The sequence below is a fragment of the Bos grunniens genome, chromosome 16, assembly GCF_055505025.1.
Source record: "Bos grunniens cultivar Pamir isolate PY7600 chromosome 16, Bosgru_T2T1.0, whole genome shotgun sequence".
Classification (NCBI taxonomy): domain Eukaryota; kingdom Metazoa; phylum Chordata; class Mammalia; order Artiodactyla; family Bovidae; genus Bos; species Bos grunniens.
In genome coordinates, this window is record NC_141180.1 from 8,004,349 (window position 1) to 8,023,693 (window position 19,345).

General features: G+C 41.2%; 1 protein-coding gene across 46 annotated transcripts in view; it reads left to right on the top strand.

Moving 5' to 3' along the window:
• Positions 1-16,505: 16,505 nt before the first annotated feature.
• HHAT (hedgehog acyltransferase) overlaps positions 16,506-19,345 on the top strand; it is a 354,661-nt gene continuing 351,821 nt past the window's right edge. For all 46 annotated transcript variants that reach the window (XR_015143028.1, XR_015143021.1, XR_015143035.1 and 43 more), the window contains exon 1: positions 16,506-16,643. The gene's annotated coding sequence lies outside the window, so the exon portion shown is untranslated. The remainder of the gene's footprint in view (positions 16,644-19,345) is intronic.

The window sequence follows — 19,345 nt, forward strand, 5'->3', positions numbered from 1 at the left end:
TGCCAGCACCAAATTGTTTCGATTACTGTAGCTTTGTAGCATAGTCTGAACTTAGGTAGTGTGATACCTTCAGATTTGTTCTTTTTTCTCTAGATAGCTTTGACTATTTGGTGTCTTTTGTGGTTCTAAGGAGAGTTTAGTATTATTTGTTCCAATCCTGTGAAAAATGTCATGGGTATTTTGATAGAAATTGCACTAAATCTGTAGATTGCTTTGGTTAGTATGGGCATTTTAACAATAGTAATTCTTCCAATCCATGAACACAGGGTAACTTTTCATTTATTTGTATTGTCTTTGATTTCCTTCATCAGTGTCTTATAGTTTCCCAAGTATAGGTCTTTCGCTTCCTTGGTTAAGGTTATTCATAGATATTTTATTCTTTTTGATGAAATTTTGAATGGTATTGTTTTCTTGCTTTCTCTTTCTGACAGTTTATTACTAGTGTACAGAAAAGCACAGATTTCTGTATAGCAATCTGTATCCTGAAACTTTACTGAAATCGTTTATTAGTACTAATAGTTTTGTGGTGGAGACTTTAGGGGTTTCTATCAATATATATGCTATCATGTCATCTACAAATAGTACAGTTATACTTCTTCCTTTTCAGTTTGATGCCTTGTATTTCTTTTTATTCCTTGATTGTTGTGGCTAGGACTTCCAATACTATGTTAAATAGAAATGGCACAAGTGAGCATCCTTGTCTTGTTCCTGATTTTAGAGGAAAATCTTTTTTTTTTTTTTAACCACCGAGTATGATGTTAACTGTGGCTTTGTCATAAAAGGTCTTTATTATGTTGAAATATGTTCCCTCTATACCAATTTTGATGTGAAGTTTTAAAATCATGAATGGGTGCTGGATTTTGTCAAATGTTTTTTCTGCATCTATTGAGATTACTATGTGATTTTTATCCTTCATTTTGTTAATGTGGTATCTCACATTGATTGATTTGCAGATATTGAAGCATCTGCATCTCTTGAATAAATCTTACTTGATCATGGTGTATGATCCTTTTTATATATTGTTGAATTTGGTTTGCTAATAATTTGTTGAGGATTTTTGCATATATTTCATTTTGTGATTGAATTATATATATATATACACTTAAAATAAGTAATTTATATATATATAACATATTCTTTATCCATTCATCCATAGATGGACACTTTGTTTCCATATCTTCAGTTCATTTCATTTCAGTTGCTCAGTCATGTCCGACTCTTTGTGACCCCATGAACCGCAGCATGCCAGGCCTCCCTATCTATCACCAACTGCTGGAGTTTACCCAAATCTATGTCCATTGAGTCGGTGATGGCATCTAACCATCTCATCCTCTGTTATCCCCTTCTCCTCCTGCCCTCAATCATTCCCAGCATCAGGGTCTTTTCAAATGAATCTGCTCTTCGCATGAGGTGGCCAAAGTATTGGAGTTTCAGCTTCAACATCAGTCCTTCCAATGAATACCCAGGACTGATCTCCTTTAGTATGGACTGGTTGGATCTCCTTGCAGTCCAAGTGGCTCTCAAGAGTCTTCTCCAACACCACAGTTCAAAAGCATCAATTCTTCGGTGCTCAGCTTTCTTCACAGTCCAACTCTTACATCCATACTGACCACTGGAAAAACCATAGCCTTGACTAGATGGATTTGTGTTGGCAAAATAATGTCTCTGCTTTTTAATATGCTGTCTAGGTTGGTCATAACTTTCCTTCCAAGGAGTAAGCGTCTTTTAATTTCATGGCTGCAGTCACCATCTGCAGGCTGTTGTAAATGATGTTGCAATGAACATGGGGGTACATACATCTTTTTGAGTTAAACTTTTCATTTTCTTCAGATAAATAGCCAGAAGCGGAATTGCTGAATTATGATACTTCTATTTTTATTTTTTTGAGGTATCTGCATACTGTTTTTTGTTTGTTTGCTTGTTTCGAAGACTTTTCTTTTATTTATTTACTTTTGGCTCCACTGAGTCTTTGTAGCTGCATGGAGGCTTTCTTTTGTTGCGGTGAGCGGGGGCTACTCTTTGTTGTGGTGTGCGGGCTTCTCATTGCAGTGGTTTCTCTCGTGGCCGAGCATGGGCTCTAGAATGTGGGCTCAGTAGTTGTGGTCCCGGACTTAGTTGCCCTTCAGCACGTGGAATCTTCCTGGACCAGCGTTCGAACACGTGTCCCGTGCGTTGGCAGGTGAATTCTTAACCACTGGACCACCAGGGAAGTTCCTTCCATGCTGTTTTCTAATTCTGTTTTAAAACAGGATTAAAACATAATCTCTTTTGGGTAGCTTATTTGGGAGTTTTCTTCTCTTTAGTCCTCCTCCTTCTTTCAGTCTTTGTAGCTGTAGAGGACATCTGTCTGGGGAGTAGAGCTTATGTCTACCCTGTTTGGGGGAGGAAAGCAATGTCTGGCTCACCATGATGCTCTGTCCACTGATGGCAAATCTTCCCACATAGCCCCATTGTTCTGAGCCAGTATCAGTTCCTAAGTCCAAGTTTTCATCATTGCTTCTCCTTGCCTATTTCATCCTAGTCTAGACTCTGGGTTTTTCATGTCTATTTGGCTCACTCAGGGTCTCATATTCCTTTCTCATGGTGGCCACAACAAATTTTCACATCTTTTCCCACCTTGGCAAGATGCCTAGAACTCTGTGTAACCATCTAGGCTACCGTTTTTGTGTTCTCCTAGCACCATTCTGGATGTAGCGGTTCTTCCGGGAGCTGTTGTTCTTCCTGGGACATTCTGGGAGGACAGACACATGTGCCCTCTGCTATGGCACTCCTGGCATGTGCAAACTTCATTGACTATGGCTACAGTAGGGAACACATTTCATATTATGACCGACTACATGCATACAACAGCTTAATGAAACAATATTTACCATTACTCCTTGCAAGGTACTCTGGTATTTTCTATTCCATTCCATTCATTCTGGTTTTAGCCCAATACATCAGTTTTATTATCCAAGAGTAGGTCTCAACCCACAGTTTGAAAAACATGGCCCTAACAGTGAGTTTCTCTCAGTCATTAGTCCTGGGATTTGGTTCGTGGGGTGTTCACTGGGCCCCATGCCAAAAATCAGGAAATAGTTTCACACTTGTTTTGTTCTTTCTCAAAACGCACAGCTTTTGGAATAAAAGAATGTCCTGCTTTTCAAGATGTTGACTCTACTACGAGTTTAAAATAAATCCATTCAGACCTTCTACAGACTTTTTATTTTCAGCTTTTTCCACTCCTTGATAGAGAACAGTATGCATAGAATATGACAGAATGATAGAGGAAAGAGAAGAGGAAAGAAGCAGAAAGAAATCAAACCTCAGTTAATATTTCCAAACATCTTACATTCTATTGCTCATGGTAATAATAATAGTTGATAATGATTGAGTGCATATTATCGGTCAGGCACTGTGCTTAGCATTTCACATTTATTATTTCAGTTAATCCTCATACCATCTCAATGATACGGTATGAATATTATCCCCATTTTATGTATAAAAAAAATGAAGGCCAACCTAAATTTGACTCTGTTTCTTCCCTCAGCATCTAAAGACCATTTCTCATTTCTATTTCCCACTTTAGGCTTATTCCACCTCCATAAGATGAAGGATGGGGACTAGACTGTCTCAGCTAAAAAAGAGCTCAACAACCCTACACAAGGCACAGCTGCTTTCTATGAAGTCTGAAAAGTAATGGTCTGTTGTAAGCTTGCAGTTTGACCTGCACACAATCTCTCCTGTTCTCTCAGCCACTTCCCATCCAGTGCTTCCTATGATCTAGAACTCAAGGTCATCTACAGTTCCCTCCCAAACTAAGAAGGGAGCCCTTCCTGGTTCTTATCAACCTGGAGGCCCTCATAGGAAATGACTCTTGCAGCTTTTCTTTATCTTTTCTAAAACTCACATCTGTCAAAGGGAGAAAGATGTCTGGATAATGCAAACGAGATAAATCACAAAACTGTTAATTCTTGCCCTTCCAAATTAGCTAGTTCACGTATTCATGTTTGTTGACTGTGTCCTACGCACTATGCTATGTACTTCTGGAGATTTGGTGGTGAACAGGACAGGTCAAACTCCTGCCCTTCTGGAGTTTATGTTCTAGAGGCAGGGGTCTCCAACCTCTGGGCCGAGGACCCGTACCTCCCCGTCAGATCATCAGCAGCATTAGATTAGAAATAAAGGGCACAAATAATGCAGTGCACTTGAATCATCCCCAAACCATCCCCTCCCCTTACTCAGTCCGTGGAAAAACTGTCTTCCATGAAACTGGTACCTGGTGCCAAAAAGGTTGGGGACAACTGCATAGGGGTTGGTTTCAAGGCAGGGTAGACACTGACAGGTCAGGTGCTTTTTGACCTTCTCTCAAATCACACCTCCCAGGAAGAATGCTTTTTGCATAACATAGAAGTTTATTCCTTCTCTTCTCTTTTCCCCACCCAACAAAATAAAAAAGTTTTGTAAAATAACACTTTTACTATGTTAAAAAATGTAAAATTAATATTATCTTATTAATACTTGAATGCAGCATAGAAAAATATGCCCAAATAAGCAATACAAAATCAAAAATTAGGCAAGATTTTATTTAATGCACTCGGTGCTTGTAAGCCTCTCAGTTCATTCCTGTCCAGATTTTTGACACACAATTCTCTGTGTGTCAATGCACAAGCCTGTTTCTCTCCTTTGTTTTAATCAGTTTTAAAGTTTGAAAATCCTGGTTCATACCATAATGGTAATAGTGATGCATTCTTTTTATCTGGCAATGGGGAGTCTTCTTTAATCCCACCCTAAAAGTGGTAACAAAGTTAATGCCTTATGATCATCCTTTAGTAAAAATGAAGAACTAAGCTACAATAATTCATCTGCCTTTTTGGGGCACCAAGTTTAGGTCAATGATTCAGAATTTTCAAAAAGAAAATAGTTGTTTCATCTGAAGGAATTTTCCTAATATTTATCATTTCTCTTCTGGAAAGTAATGATTACAAATTTGAAACTGAGACATGGAATGTAACAATACCCCTACCCAGACTGGTTCCAAATCGGGAAAGGAGTACGTCAAGGCTATATATTGTCACCCTGCTTATTTAACTTATATGCAGAGTACATCTTATAAAATGCTGGGCTGGATGAAGCACAAGCTGGAGTCAAGATTGCTAGGAGAAATATGAATAACCTCAGATATGCAGATGACACCACCCTTATGGCAGAAAGCAAAGAGGAACTAAAGAGCCTCTTGATGAAAGTAAAAGAGGAGAGTGAAAAAGCTGGCTTAAAACTCAACATTCAAAAAACTAAGATCATTGGCATCCAGTCCCATCACTTCATGGCAAATAGATGAGGAATCAGTGGAAACAGTGAGAGACTTTATTTTCTTGGGCTCCAAAATCACTGCATATGGAGACTGCAAGCCATGAAGTTAGAAGACTCTTGCTCCTTGGAAGAAAAGTTATGACCAACCTGCTGCTGCTGCTGTTAAGTCGCTTCAGTCGTGTCCGACTCCGTGCGACCCCATAGACGGCAGTCCACCAGGCTCCCCCATCCCTGGGATTCTCCAGGCAAGAACACTGGAGTGGGTTGCCATTTCCTTCTCCAATGCATGAAAGTGAAAAGTGAAAGTGAAGTTGCTCAGTCGTGTCCGACTCCTAGCGACCCCATGGACTGCAGCCTACCAGGCTCCTCCGTCCGTGGGATTTTCCAGGCAACAGTACTGGAGTGGGTTGCCATTGCCTTCTCTGATGACCAACCTAGGCAGCATATTAAAAAGCAGAGACATTACTGACAAAGCTATGGCTTTTCCAGTAGTCATGTATGGATGTGAGAATTGGACTATAAAGTAAGCTGAGCACTGAAGAATTGATGCCCTTGAACTGTGTTGTTGGAGAAGACTCTTGAGAGCCCCTTGGATAGCAAGGAGATCAAACCAGTCAATCCTAAAGGAAATCAGTCCTGAATATTCATTGGAAGGACTGATGCTGAAGCTGAAGTTCCAATACTTTGGCCACCTGATGCGAAGAACTGACTCCTTGGAAAGGACCCTGATGCTGGCAAAGATTGAAGGCAGGAGGAGAAGGGGATGACAGAGGATGAGATGGTTGTATGGTATCACCGACTCGATGGATGTGAGTTTGAGCAAGCTCTGGGAGTTGGTGATGGACATGGAAGCCTGGTGTGCTGCAGTCCATAGGGTTGCAAAAAGTCAGACATGACTGAGCAGCTGAACTGAATTTGATTTCAGTCTCTGTCCTTACTGTCCTTTTCAATATGTTGCAACAATACTGGGAACAAAAAGGAGCTAGGGTGATTGCTTTCATGTCTTACTTGCCATAACAACATGTCACTTGGAATCCTGGACATGTTTCGCTTGTTGAATTATCGTGTTGTTTTCTCCCTGAAGTTATAAATTTCAGTTCATTAAAAATATCAATATCAGTTAAATATACTAATTCTGAATCCCAAACATCATCTCTAAAAATGAGATTGCTTGCCAAATGAGATTGCTTTTTCACTAGAAAAATGTGACTGTCATTTCTGAGTTTACTTATTATGCTTAATACTTCCCTCTGGGCTCCCGTAGGACAATCAATGAACTTTATTCAGTATGCTTCAGCAGGAGGGTCGGGCTAACTCCAATCTGAAGAAAACACATCAATATTTTGGCTAGTCCATGAGCTGTCTTTAATATATATAACAACCTTCATCATGTTTTTTTTTTTAACACTTCCATGAGATCCAGCAGAATAATTTCTAGATATAAGTAGAATTCCTATGATGCTGATTTCTAAGCACAAGTATTATTAGTAGATTTAACAATATTCAAATAACTTTTTGTTTTCTAGCCATTTCTGCTGGTTCTATTTCTCATACTTTCTTTATTATTTTTCCAGTTTAATAGATATTGATCAATGAGGCATTTTTTCCAGTTTTGTTAATATATCTGATCCAATTGAAGGCAATGGCACCCCACTCCAGTACTCTTGCCTGGAAAATCCTATGGATGGAGGAGCCTGGTGGGCTGCCGTCTATGGGGTCGCCCAGAATCGGACACGACTGAAGCGACTTAGCAAAAAAAAAGAAAAAAATGTGTGTGAAGTTAAATTTAAACTCACATAGACACACACACACACACACATACATCCCTTGTCATCTTGTATAAACTAGAAGAGCTGAATAACTTACATAACAAAATAGCATCCATGCTATTTTGGGGATGGATCTCAGACTCAATACTGGATTTTAACCACATGAGGAGCATGGCTTTGGAAGATTCTGCAATAATGTAGACCCAACTAGAAACAGTATTATCCCAAAGAGTTGTAAATTTTAATTTATCAGCTGGTTTAGCATTAAAAAATCACACGCATCATTTCTATTCACGTTAATGTTTTAACATCTATATGAGCCATTTTCTCTTTTGCCAAACCATATGCAACAGAAATCGTATTCACGATCTGTAAAACAACTAAGAAATTGTGCCAATACTTACTTGTCTTTTGTTTTCATTTAAAAGTGTTTGAGAGGCTTGTTGACAAGTTCAGTATGCTGTGCTTCAGAGTCCTCTTAGTTCTGAAGGCGTCATTACAAATCATATATTGGGATTTGTCACTTGTTGGATTTTACTCACCGAAAAAAATACTGTAAATAATCTGCCTCACAAAATCTTCCAATCTTCTTTTCTTTTTAGCATGCATCTCCAACGAAGTTGAAGCTTACAATTAGAGCTGATGTTTTTCTCAAGATTGTCTACAGTTCTAGATATTTGGAGGTTGAACTGGCCTCCAATTTTCCCTTCAACATTCTTTTCTCTTATAATGATAGGGAGAAATCCCATTAAAGGAAAATCAGGCTAATTTAATTAAATGTACATTTGGTGCACACCTGAAACATATCCTATTTGATAATGTCCTTTCAGAAAAATGTTTTACAATGAAGTCTGCATAATATAAAATATATTTTGTTAATTGTCCTGTAATAATGGTCATACTCATATCATATACCAAAAACTCAAATGAGATATTTATTAGTAGAAGACAGAATAACTTGTACTAGTCAACTGAAATTCATCATAACCTTCCATTATTTCTCTTAATTCTGCTCATAGCAACCGGATTCAGTATTTCCGACAAGTTCACAATTCTTTATAAAAATCCAATGATGTGTTCCTTCTATTCTACTCTATTCTATTGCACTTTGCTAAAAAAAATTAAGTCTGGTTATAACCCATTAGCTTTATTTTACAATCTACAAATGTATTATGTCTTGCCATTAGTCTGAATAATACTGGCATAGATGGTAAACATGTGAAAAAAAACAAGAGAAGTTAGAGAGTGGTAGTGCTGCAGGAAAATATAAAAGAATGATGTGCTAGAATAGCGAATGACTGGGGAAGGAGTAATTTTGCCAGGATGGTCAGGAAAGGTTTCTTGGAGGAAGTGACATTAAATTATGTTCTGTAGAATTTAGGCTACTGATATGAGCCCATTCTCAGTATTTATGGATAGTTTGAACCCCAGCTACACTGCAACCTCCTGCAGGACAAGACTTTTTTCCACTTAAAAAAAAAAACCTCCCCCAGCATTCAGTCTGTGCTGTGTGTGAAGTAGATGCTGGACAATTGCTAGGTCAATGCTAACTATTGCAAATCACCATCTAGCGGAGCTGACATCCCTGCACGTGGAGCAGATGAGAGCCTGTGCCAGGTGGTGAGGGTTGAGAAGGCCCTTGAATCTTCCCCATTATGGCCTGTGCCTGAAATTTCATAATTAGAAATTCACTCCTTTGTCTTCAAGCCTTTATCAATTAAGTCTTAACAACCATTTGTGCCTCTGTGGAATCAGTATAATTTCTATGAGTCATAGTTGAATTTACAAAGAAGAGTTGGCTGGTTAATCCCTCCTAAGCACCAGTCCTGCAGGCTGGAGAGTGGCTCCCAGGTGCTCAGGGTTGCCTGTCTAGACAGGAGGCCCCACCAGACTACTCAGGCCCCACTAACTAAGAGGTCCAGAGAGAAACAGACTCAGTGAAGGCACCTGATTAATGACTTCAGGATTAAAATAATGGTATAAAGAGTGACTGACCATTAATTACCCACATTTACATGCTAATTTTGATATTTTTGCTTTAAAGAGACATAATACCAAGTCAGAAATTAGTTTCCTCTTTGAAATCTCAATTATCATCAATTTTGGTCAATTTACTCTAGCCTCGGTTTGCTTCTTAACTCCAGGGAGGAATCTCTCTGGCTTTACTTGAGTGGTCAGAACAGAAGTCTTCCAAGGCAAGGCAGCTTGGGCAATATCTGGGGGCAATATCTGGGCCCTGGAGTGGCCCTTCAGCTGGGAATCAGGGAGCGCCAGAACCCTGATGCTTTGCTCTGAGACAGGCACAGATCACTGAAGGTCAGATAATCACACCTGTGTATAAAGCATTGCGTGTGTGTGGGGCAGTCCTCTTCTCTTCTCTCAACTTTTCTCCTGGTGCCTAGATCTATCTTACCTCTCACTTCCAACAGGAACTGAATATCCAACCATCCATTCTTTCCCCTCTACATACTCTGGTGTTTCAACAAATGGTGTTGAGAAAACTGGAAATTCACATGCAAAAGAATGAATCTGGACCCTAACTTTACATCATGTACAAAAATTAACACAAAATGGGTCAAACATCTACTCTAAAGACCACAAACTATAAATTATTAGAAGAAAACAGGGAAACATTAGGGGGAAAAGTTTCATAGCATTGGATTTGGCAATGATTTTCTGGGTATGACACCTAAAGAGCTGACAACAAAGTAAAAAATAGATAAATTGGACTTTATCAAAATTAAGAAGTCATAAAGTTGGGACTTCCCTGGTGGACCAGTGGCTAAGACTCCTCGTTCTGAAATGCAGGGGGTCTGGATTCGATCCCTGGCCAGGGAACTAGATCTCATATTCTGCAAGTAAAGATCCTGCATGCTACAACTAAGACCCAGTGCAGCCAAGTAAATAAATACAAATACATATATTTTTTAAGCCATAAAATTAAAATTTCTGTTGACACAATCAACAGAGGGAAAGGGCAACCCACAAATGGGGAGAAAATAATATATTTGACAAATCATATACTTGCAAATCATGTATCCATCATGTATCCGATATCGAGAATATATAAAGATCTCCTCCAACAGTTCAACAAAAAGACAACCTGATTAAATAATAGGCCAAAGAGTTGAATACACACTTCTCCAAAGAAGACTTGTAAATGGTCAATAAGCCATGAAAAATGGTCAGTATCATCATTGCTATTGTTCAGTCTCTAAGTCCTGTCTGATTGCAGCACAACAGGCTTCCCTGTCCTGTATCTCCCGGAGTTTGCTCACACTTCTATCCATTGAATTGGTGATGCCATCCAACCATCTCATCCTCTGTTACGCCCTACTCCTTTTGCCTTCAATCTTTCCCAGCGTTGAGGTCTTTTCCATTGAGTTGGCTCTTTGCATCAGGTGGCCAAAGTATTGGAGCTTCAGTTTCAGCGTCAGTCCTTCCAATGAATATTCAGGACTGATTTCCTTTAGGATGGATTAGTTGGATCTCCTTGTTGTCAAAGGGACTCTCAAGAGTCTTCTCCAGCACCACAGTTCAAAAGCATCAATTTTTCAGTGCTCAGCCTTCTTTATGGTCCAACTCTCACATCTATACACAACTACTGGAAAAACCATAGCTTTGACTCTACAGATATTTTTCAGTAAAGTGATGTCTCTGCTTTTTAATACGCTGTCTAGATTTGTCATAGCTTTTCTTCCAAGGAGCAACCTTCTTTTAATTTCATGCCTGCAGTCACCACCTGCAGTGATTTTGGAATCCCCCCCGCCCCCCGACCCCAAATAAAGTCTCTCACTGTTTCCATTGTTTCCCCATCTATTTGCCATGAAGTGATGGGACCAGATGCCATGATCTTCATTTTTTGAATGTTGAGTTTTAAGCTGGCCCTTTTCCACTCTCCTTTCACCCTCATCAAGAGGCTTTTTAGTTCCTCTTCACTTTCTGACATTAGAGTGGTGTCATCTGCATATCTGAGGTTGTTGACATTTCTCCCTGTAATCTTGATTCTAGTTTGTGATTCATCCAGCCTGGCATTTCGCATGATGTACTCTGCATGTAAGTTAAACAAGCAGGGTGACAATATACAGCCTTGACATACTCTTTTCCCAATTTTGAACCAGTCCGTTGTTCCATGTCTGGTCTAACTGTTGTTTCTTGTCCTGTATACAGGTTTCTTAGGAGGCAGGTAAGGTGGTCTGGTATTCCCATCTCTTTAAGAATTTTCCATAGTTTATTGTGATCCACACAATCAAAGGCTTTAGTGTAGTCAATGAAGCATAAGTAAATGTTCGTTGTTTTTTTTTTTGAATCCCCTTGTTTTTTCTATGATCCAACAGATGTTGGCAATTCGATCTCTGGCTCCTCTGCCTTTTCTAAATCCAGCTTGTACATCTGGAAGTTCTCAGTTCATATACATTTAAGCCTAGCTTGAAAGATTTTGAGCATTACCTTGGTAACTTGTGAAATGAGTGCAACTGTACAGTAGTTAGAACATTTTTTGGCATTGCCTTTCTGATTGGAATGAAAACTGACCTTTTCCAGTACTGCGGCCTCTGCTGAGTTTTCCAGATTTGCTAGTATATTGACTACAGAGCTTTAATACTATCATCTTTTAGGATTTTAAATAGCTCAACTGGAATTCCATCACCTCCACCAGCTTTGTTCATAGCAATGCTTCCTAATGCTTTGACGTCACATTCCAGGATGTCTGACTCTAGGTGAGTGACCACACCACCATGGTTATCTAGGCCATTAAGACCTTTTTTGTGTAGTTCTTCTGTGTATTCTTGACATCTCTTCTGGTTCTGTTAGGTCCTTGCTGTTTCTGTCCTTTATTGTGCCCATCTTTGCATGAATTGTTCCCTTAGTATATCCAGTTTTCTTGAAGAGATCTCTAGTCTTTCCTATTCTATTGTTTTCCTTTATTTCTTTACATTGTTCACTTAAGAAGGCTTCTTCCCTTCCTTGATATTCTCTGGAACTCTGCATTCAGTTGGTTATGTCTTTCTCTTTCGCCTTTGAATTTTATTCTCTTCTCAGCTATTTGTAAGGCCTCCTCAGACAACCACTTTGCCTTCTTGCATTTTTTTTCCTTGGGGATGGTTCATTAATTATTAGAGAAATGTAAATCAGAATCACAATTATGGGATCATCTCATACCCATTAGGATGGGTGCTATCAAAAATCAAAGAAACAAAAAAACCAAATAAATTCCAATAAAACAGCACTGGTGAGGATGCAGAGAACTTGTAATCCTTGTGTACACCGGTGGGAAAATAAAATGTAAAAGAGTGCAGTGGCTGTGGAAAACAGTATGACTGTTCCACAAAAATATGAAAAAAATAGAATTACTGTGTGATCCAGCAATTCCGCTTCTCCCTATAAACCCAGAAGAATTGGAAGCAGAGTCTGGAGGAGGTATTTGTATACCCATGCGCATAGCAGCATTATTCATAATGGCCAAAAGGCAGAAGCAACCCAAGTGTCCACTGACAGAGAATGGATAACAATTGTATATACATACAACGGAGTAGTATCCAGCCTTAAAAAGGAAGGAAATTCTGACACAGGCTACAATAAAGCTAAGCCCTGAAGGCATCATGCTAAGTTAAACAAACCACACCCAGAGGACAAATGCTGTATGATTCCACTTACAAAAGTGACCTAGGTAGTCAAATTCACTGACAGAAAGTAGAATGGCGCATTGCCAGGGACTAGGGTAGTGGGGAGTTTAATGGGTACAGAGTTTCAGTGCTGCAAGAGGAAGAGTCTGGAGTGGTATAACAAAGGGTACGTACTTAACATTTCTGGACTGTATGCTTAACAATAGGAGAAGGCAATGGCACCCCACTCCAGTACTCTTGCCTGGAAAATCCTGTGGATGAAGGAGCCTGGTAGGCTGCAGTCCATGGGGTCACCAAGAGTCAAACATGACTGAGCGACTTCACTTTGACTTTTCACTTTCCTGCATTGGAGAAGGAAATAGCAACCCACTCCAGTGTTCTTGCTTGGAGAATCCCAGGGACGGGGGAGCCTGGTGGGCTGCCGTCTATGGGGTCGCACAGGGTCGGACACGACTGAAGCGACTTAGCAACAGCAACAACAGCAACAAAATGATGGTAAACATTGTGATATTTTATGACACAATTTTTAAAAAGTCCATGCAATTAAGCTTGCCCTCGTTGAGAATGTAATTTGATGGGACAAAAACCCAAGGCTTCATATAATTTGCTAAATTTAAAAAATACTTAAGGCACTTTAATTACTATATGGTTATGTAAATGACTAAGTTGATAAATTAAGCATAGAACAATTTGCTAAAATAGATCCTAGGTTAACAGATAATGTGCAGAATTGGTTAAGGTGTTTCTATGTTTATATTTAGGGAAAATGTTTTAACTATTAGATAGCTTCAGCATTTAATGCATGAGTGTACAAAGGTGAGATTTTAGAGTTTTTAAAACTGATAAGACAAGTCCTTTGTTTTTTAGGTGGCACCACGTTGAGATTTATCTATTATCAAATTAATCTCAACAAAAATGTAAAAAAATAAGAATAAAGTTCTACCACCCAGATTTAACTTTATTTCCTTTCCAGTCATTTTTTTCCATGCATAGATTTAAAAAGCACTTAGTTACGATCATATTACATATGAATAGTTACCATTATTTTTAAAAGGTTGCAAATATAATAGATCACAGAACATGTAAATTTTTAGTTTCCACTTCTTTATGTCTGGAAAATTACAGAATTTCAGGATATTCCCCCTCTTCTCTAGTATATTTTGGTACATTATAATATTTTCCTTATTATGATAAAATTGAAATGATGTAATTTAAAATTGAGGGACTTCCCTGGAAGTCCAGTGATGAAGACTCTGTGCTGCCACCACAAGGAGCACAGGTTCGATACCTGGTCAGGGAATTAAGATCCTGAATCCTGCGGCCCAAAAAATAAATAAAATTAAAACTGTAAAGAGCATTTTCTAAGTTATGAATTATTTCCTTAGAATCTATTCCTATAAACAAAGTTCAAAATCAAGATTTAAACATTAAGGGTTTTCATAATTGTAAGGGTTTTGATACTGCCAAGTTGTTTACCAACCTAAAAAATGTCCGACTGCTATCACACAGCACTCTTGCCAGCCTTTAAAATTATTATTTTTTGTTAATTTTTTTGGTGAAAAATTGTTATTTTACTTTGCACTACTTTGAACTTTTTGCAATATGTTTTTTTCCTAATTGTACATCCTATGTTTTTCTTTCTCTCTTTTTTTTTTAGTATTTACTCATGTGTCTTGCTCATCTACAACTGGCTTCTATTTTTTGTGATTGTATTTAATCTATTCTTAGTAAGTAATAACACTTTGTATCATAGCTTCTGCAAATACTTTTCCCAGTCTATTGCTTACTTTTAAAATTTGACTATTTTAATTTAATTGACTTTTTAATTTACCTATGATGAAATCAGCTCTTATTTTCATTTTGTGTTTTCCAGGGAATATGTTGTGTGTGCAGAATGGGGTTAAAGGTAAATGATAATGAACCTACATTACTATCCAAAAGTGTCATTTAGAAATAACACAGGAGCTGTTATATCATTCCTGACCCTGAGTCTGACACTTGCTCTGCTGAGTTCTTACTCCATCTCTCAGTCTGCCAAACCCTTTGGGTGAGGGTTGCCATATCAAATACAGGATGCCCAATCAAATCTGAATTTCAGATAAACAACAAATTTAAAAAAAAATCAGCATGTCTTAAATATTTCATGGGCTATACTGATATTTTGAAAAATCATTCTTTGTTCATTTGAGATTCAACTGTAATTAGGCAGGCTGAATTTTTGCTATACCTGGCACTCCTACTTGGGCTAGTTTATTAACACTCGCTTCCTTAACATCATCCTGTATTATGGTTGAGGGTGGGGATGGTGGGAGCTTACAGAAGCTAGTATCTGTTCTCAGAGTTTGTACTCTGGTTTCCCACAGAATTTTTGCAGTCAGAAACATAATCTGGACTATTTCAATGACTCCTAGAAGAAAGAGCACTGTGTTTTCCTGCTACCTAACGCAGAGTTTTTTTTTCCTGTGGTCATGTATGGATGTGAGAGTTGGACTGTGAAGAAGGCTGAGCGCCGAAGAATTGATGCTTTTGAACTGTGGTGTTGGAGAAGGCTCTTGAGAGTCCCTTGGACTGCAAGGAGATCCAACCAGTCCATTCTGAAGGAGATCAGTCCTGGGATTTCTTTGGAAGGAAAGATGCTAAAGCTGAAACTCCAGTACTTTGTCCACCTCATACGAAGAGTTGACTCATTGGAAAAGACTCTGATGCTGGGAGGGATTGGGGGCAAGAGAAGGGGACGACAGAGGATGAGATGGCTGGATGGCATCACTGACTCGAAGGACGTGAGTCTGAGTGAACTCCGGGAGTTGGTGATGGACAGGGAGGCCTGGCGTGCTGCGATTCATGGGGTCGCAAAGAGTCGGACACGACTGAGCGACTGATCTAATGCAGAGTTATCCACATGTATCTGATCACAGAACCACCTGAGGCTCTCTTCCCCTGGGGAGTCTGATTCTTTCAGCGTGAAGAAGGATCCAAGTGCCAGCAGTTTTCACAAGAGCCCTGGTGGGATTCTCCTGGTCAGATAAGTCTGTGGAACTCTGGCAGCCCTGGCATTGGAGGCCTCTGAGTAACACCTGGCAGGAAGTCACGGTCCAAGACAGATTCAGATCTCCCACTCTTACAACCTACTCAAAATCACTGACACAACATTCCGCAGTGCTGATCATCCTTGTAAGTTTCTTTGCCGTTCACGAAGTTCATCCCTTTTGGTCTTCATTCTTAATTCTTCAGGAAAGCAGGGAAGCTTATTTCCGCTTTACAGAGGAGGACAGGGAGGCTCACAGGGGCTAAGATCACACGTCAAGTTCTAGAAGCCGCCTGAGCAGCAAAGCCCGCCTTCTTTCCACCCCACCAAGCTACCTCTTTTAGCCTGCAAAACGTCCGTGGGGACCGCTAAAGTCGGATTTCAGGTGACTTCCGTTCTTAAATCTGCTGGCAGCCGCAGGCCTGCAATTAACAGACGAGGTGCAGCGATCGGTGCCTGCAATTATAAACAGAGGTGGAGGAGCGATCGGTGCCTGCAATTAACGAGGGGTGCAGAGATCGGTGTCTGCTATTAACAAACAGGGGTGGAGAGATCTGCGCGCTGCTAAGCGCAGGCACCCGGGCCCGCGGGCGAGCTGGGGCTGGACCCCAGTGGGCCGGCTCCGGGCGCTCCCGGTGCGGAGGGGCGGGCCGCCTTCCCACTGGTCCGCTCCAGCCGCGCGGCCTGCTGGCCACAGTTCCCAGCGGGCACCACCCGCTCGCGAGCCCGGCAGCCCGGAGCGGCGCGCGCCGGCCCGAGGGCGGGGACGTGCTCCGAGGACGCGCGCGGGGCTGGGCCTCCAACCGCCGCTCGCGGGGAAGAGGGCGGCTTCCCGCGAAGCCCGCCGCCGCCGCCGCCGACTCGGAGGTGCCGAGGGTTGTGGGGGAGCTTGGGGCGCGTGGGAACATCGCCGCCGCCCGGCGCGGCCCGGAGGTTGGTAGCTGGTGACCGTAGAGAGTCCTCGGGAAGTTAGGTGTTGACTTTTTGCTTAAGGTTGGAAGACAAAAAGAAACGCACCAGACGCTTTCCGTTTCCCATTCCCGTGCCTACGTGCGCGCCCGGAGGCGGGGCAGAGGACGCGCCGGCTCCCGCGCTGGAGACAAAGGCGGCGGCGGCGGCGGCGACAGTGGCCGTGCGCCCGGATCAGTGGCCGGCCGAGTCCGTGCGCGCCCCTGCCAGCGCCCCCTCTCCCTGGCCTCGTCCCAAGTTGGCATTGTTGCGGGAAGTGTGGACGCTGAACCCCTTGGCGGTCTTAGAAATGCGCCAGCCTGACTTGCTGCGGCTCCAGGGACAACGCTCCCCCTCACCCCCCCAAAGTTAGAGACTTCTTGCTTTCTACTCTCCGGACTCAAGTTTCCCTCTTTTCTTTTACGCCTGACCTTTAGGTGGCATCAGTCTTTACGTGGGAAGGCCCTCCTCCCCGCAGTTTCTACCAAAGCGGGCGGGAGACGTACTAGGATGGATGGCATTGGCGTTAAGAAATGTACCGCTTGATTGGTTCGTGGCTCTTGGATCAGGGCGGTCAGGCCATTGAGTTGGCACCCCGGGTAGTTTGTATCATATGGGGTGAAACTTATTGTTTCTGTCCTTACTGTTTTGTGTTCCTCCTTCATTCATTCGCAGAGCTAGGTGTTTACTGCCCCGTGGTAAATGCTGTGGGAACACTAGGAGAGGAGGGGGAAAGCTTTCCTGAGGAGGGGGCTTTATACTGGACTTTGAAGAATAAGTATGATTTTTTTTTCCTTCCGGTGTTCATGGTCCATCTTTTCTGTATTTTTTTTTCCCTCTTGTTCAGTGACAGACCGTAATTGTCATTAAGTGTTGGATCTGAGCTCTGACCTGAAAGATTTAACTAATAGTAACTGGGATGATGTGCTTGTTAGGTGCTTTAAATCCAGTATTTCTAAATCTTGCAGTAACCGGGAAGGATAGTATTAACCCTCGTCACAGCAGAACAAAGAAAGGCTTAGAGGAGATGCCAGAGCCACAGGGAGTAGGTGTTGGGGTCAGGGTTTGCACTTCTCTTTCTGGATCAAAGCCTATGCTTTATTTATTGTTTATTTTGCCCCTTCTTGGGAAGTAGGTTATATAGACTAAGGGTGAAGGTCAGGTCTCTGGAGATAGCAGTCATTTTTGTGGGTGGCTCTATGTTGGTGTTAACTCTAGGTAATGTCAGGAACTGGCCAGGGTGATGGGCTTCTCTGGTGGCTCAGACAGTAAAGGATCCACCTGCAATCCTGGAGGTCCAGGTTTGATCCATGGGTGGGGTCTCCTCTCTTCCCCGGAGAAGGAAATGGCAACTCACTCCAGTATTCTTGCCTGGAGAATTCCATGGGCAGAGGAGCCTGGCAGGCTACAGTCCATGGGGTCACAAAGAGGTGGACAGAAGACTGAGCGACTAATGCTTTCAGCCAGGGTGAACCTTACTCATCTGGGCTCCTTCCAGGGCAGGGCCTAGCCGAGGGGGGCGCTCCTTAACTGTTGCCTGGGAGCTCCCTGGCATGGGTGAGATCCTTGATGCCTTGTCCGGTGCTTTACCCTTTTTCTTTGTTGCCATGGACTTCTTTCAAGTCTGGGGAAGCCAATTTTTAAAAGGCGTTTAAAAATACATAGTTACAAATTCTATTGAAACAGCAATCAAAGTAGTACAAAACCCCCACATATAATGTATTTCTTTAAAAAAATCAATCCATTAAGTATCAAAACTCAGTGCTGTATCAGACAAGGTCTCAGGATTTCAAAGCAGTGATGCCTATGTAAATGATATTTTGCAGTATTTGCAACAGCTGCACTGTGGCATGACAGAATCTGTGACTCTCACTGGTGACAGAGTCACTGGAAATGCTCTTGCTCTCTGCGTATATAATCCAATGCATTCCTGAATTTCAGAGGTTCGTGAAAATAAAGATGTATGAGAAAAGGCATTGAAGTTCATGGGTGGAATTTAGGAGGCCATGAACACCTTGTGGATAGAGGGCTGGGTGTCTAGGTTACAATTCTGGCTTGGCGGTTTTCTTCCTGCACTGTCTTGCTGGCCACCCTATAGCATTACAGTTTGTTTCCTTCTCCTTCAGTTCCTGTCTCCTTTCCCTCAGGTTCACAGCTGTTTTGATGGTCAAAGCTGTTGAAAGAGAATTGCTGGATTGTTTATCTGCTCCATCTGCGCTGGTCTTGCTCTGCATAATTCTGCTGGAGAATATTCCCACAATAGTGGTTTTGTTATCTAAAGCATGACTATCTTCCCTTCTTTCCTTCCCTCCAATGATGTATGGTGTTACCAGTGTCAGGAAAGAAGGGAGTTATCACTACATGTCCTACAGATGTTTTAAATCTTCAGATGTTATTGTCAACAATTTGATGGTAGTACATTTAAATATTCAGGTGACATGGACAGGTTTTTTGAATAAAATACCTCATAAGACACAAGAACTAGAAAATTTGTGTAGTTCCATATCTGTAAAGAAATTAAATTTGTATTTAAAAACCTTTTCAGAGTAGAATTTCCAGGCCCAGATGGCCTCACTAGTGCAACATCACAAACATTTAAAAAAATAAAAAAGAAGAAATACTCCCTGACTGCTTTTATGAGGCCAGCATAGACTTGTTACTAAAGCTTGATAAGGAGGTTACAAGAA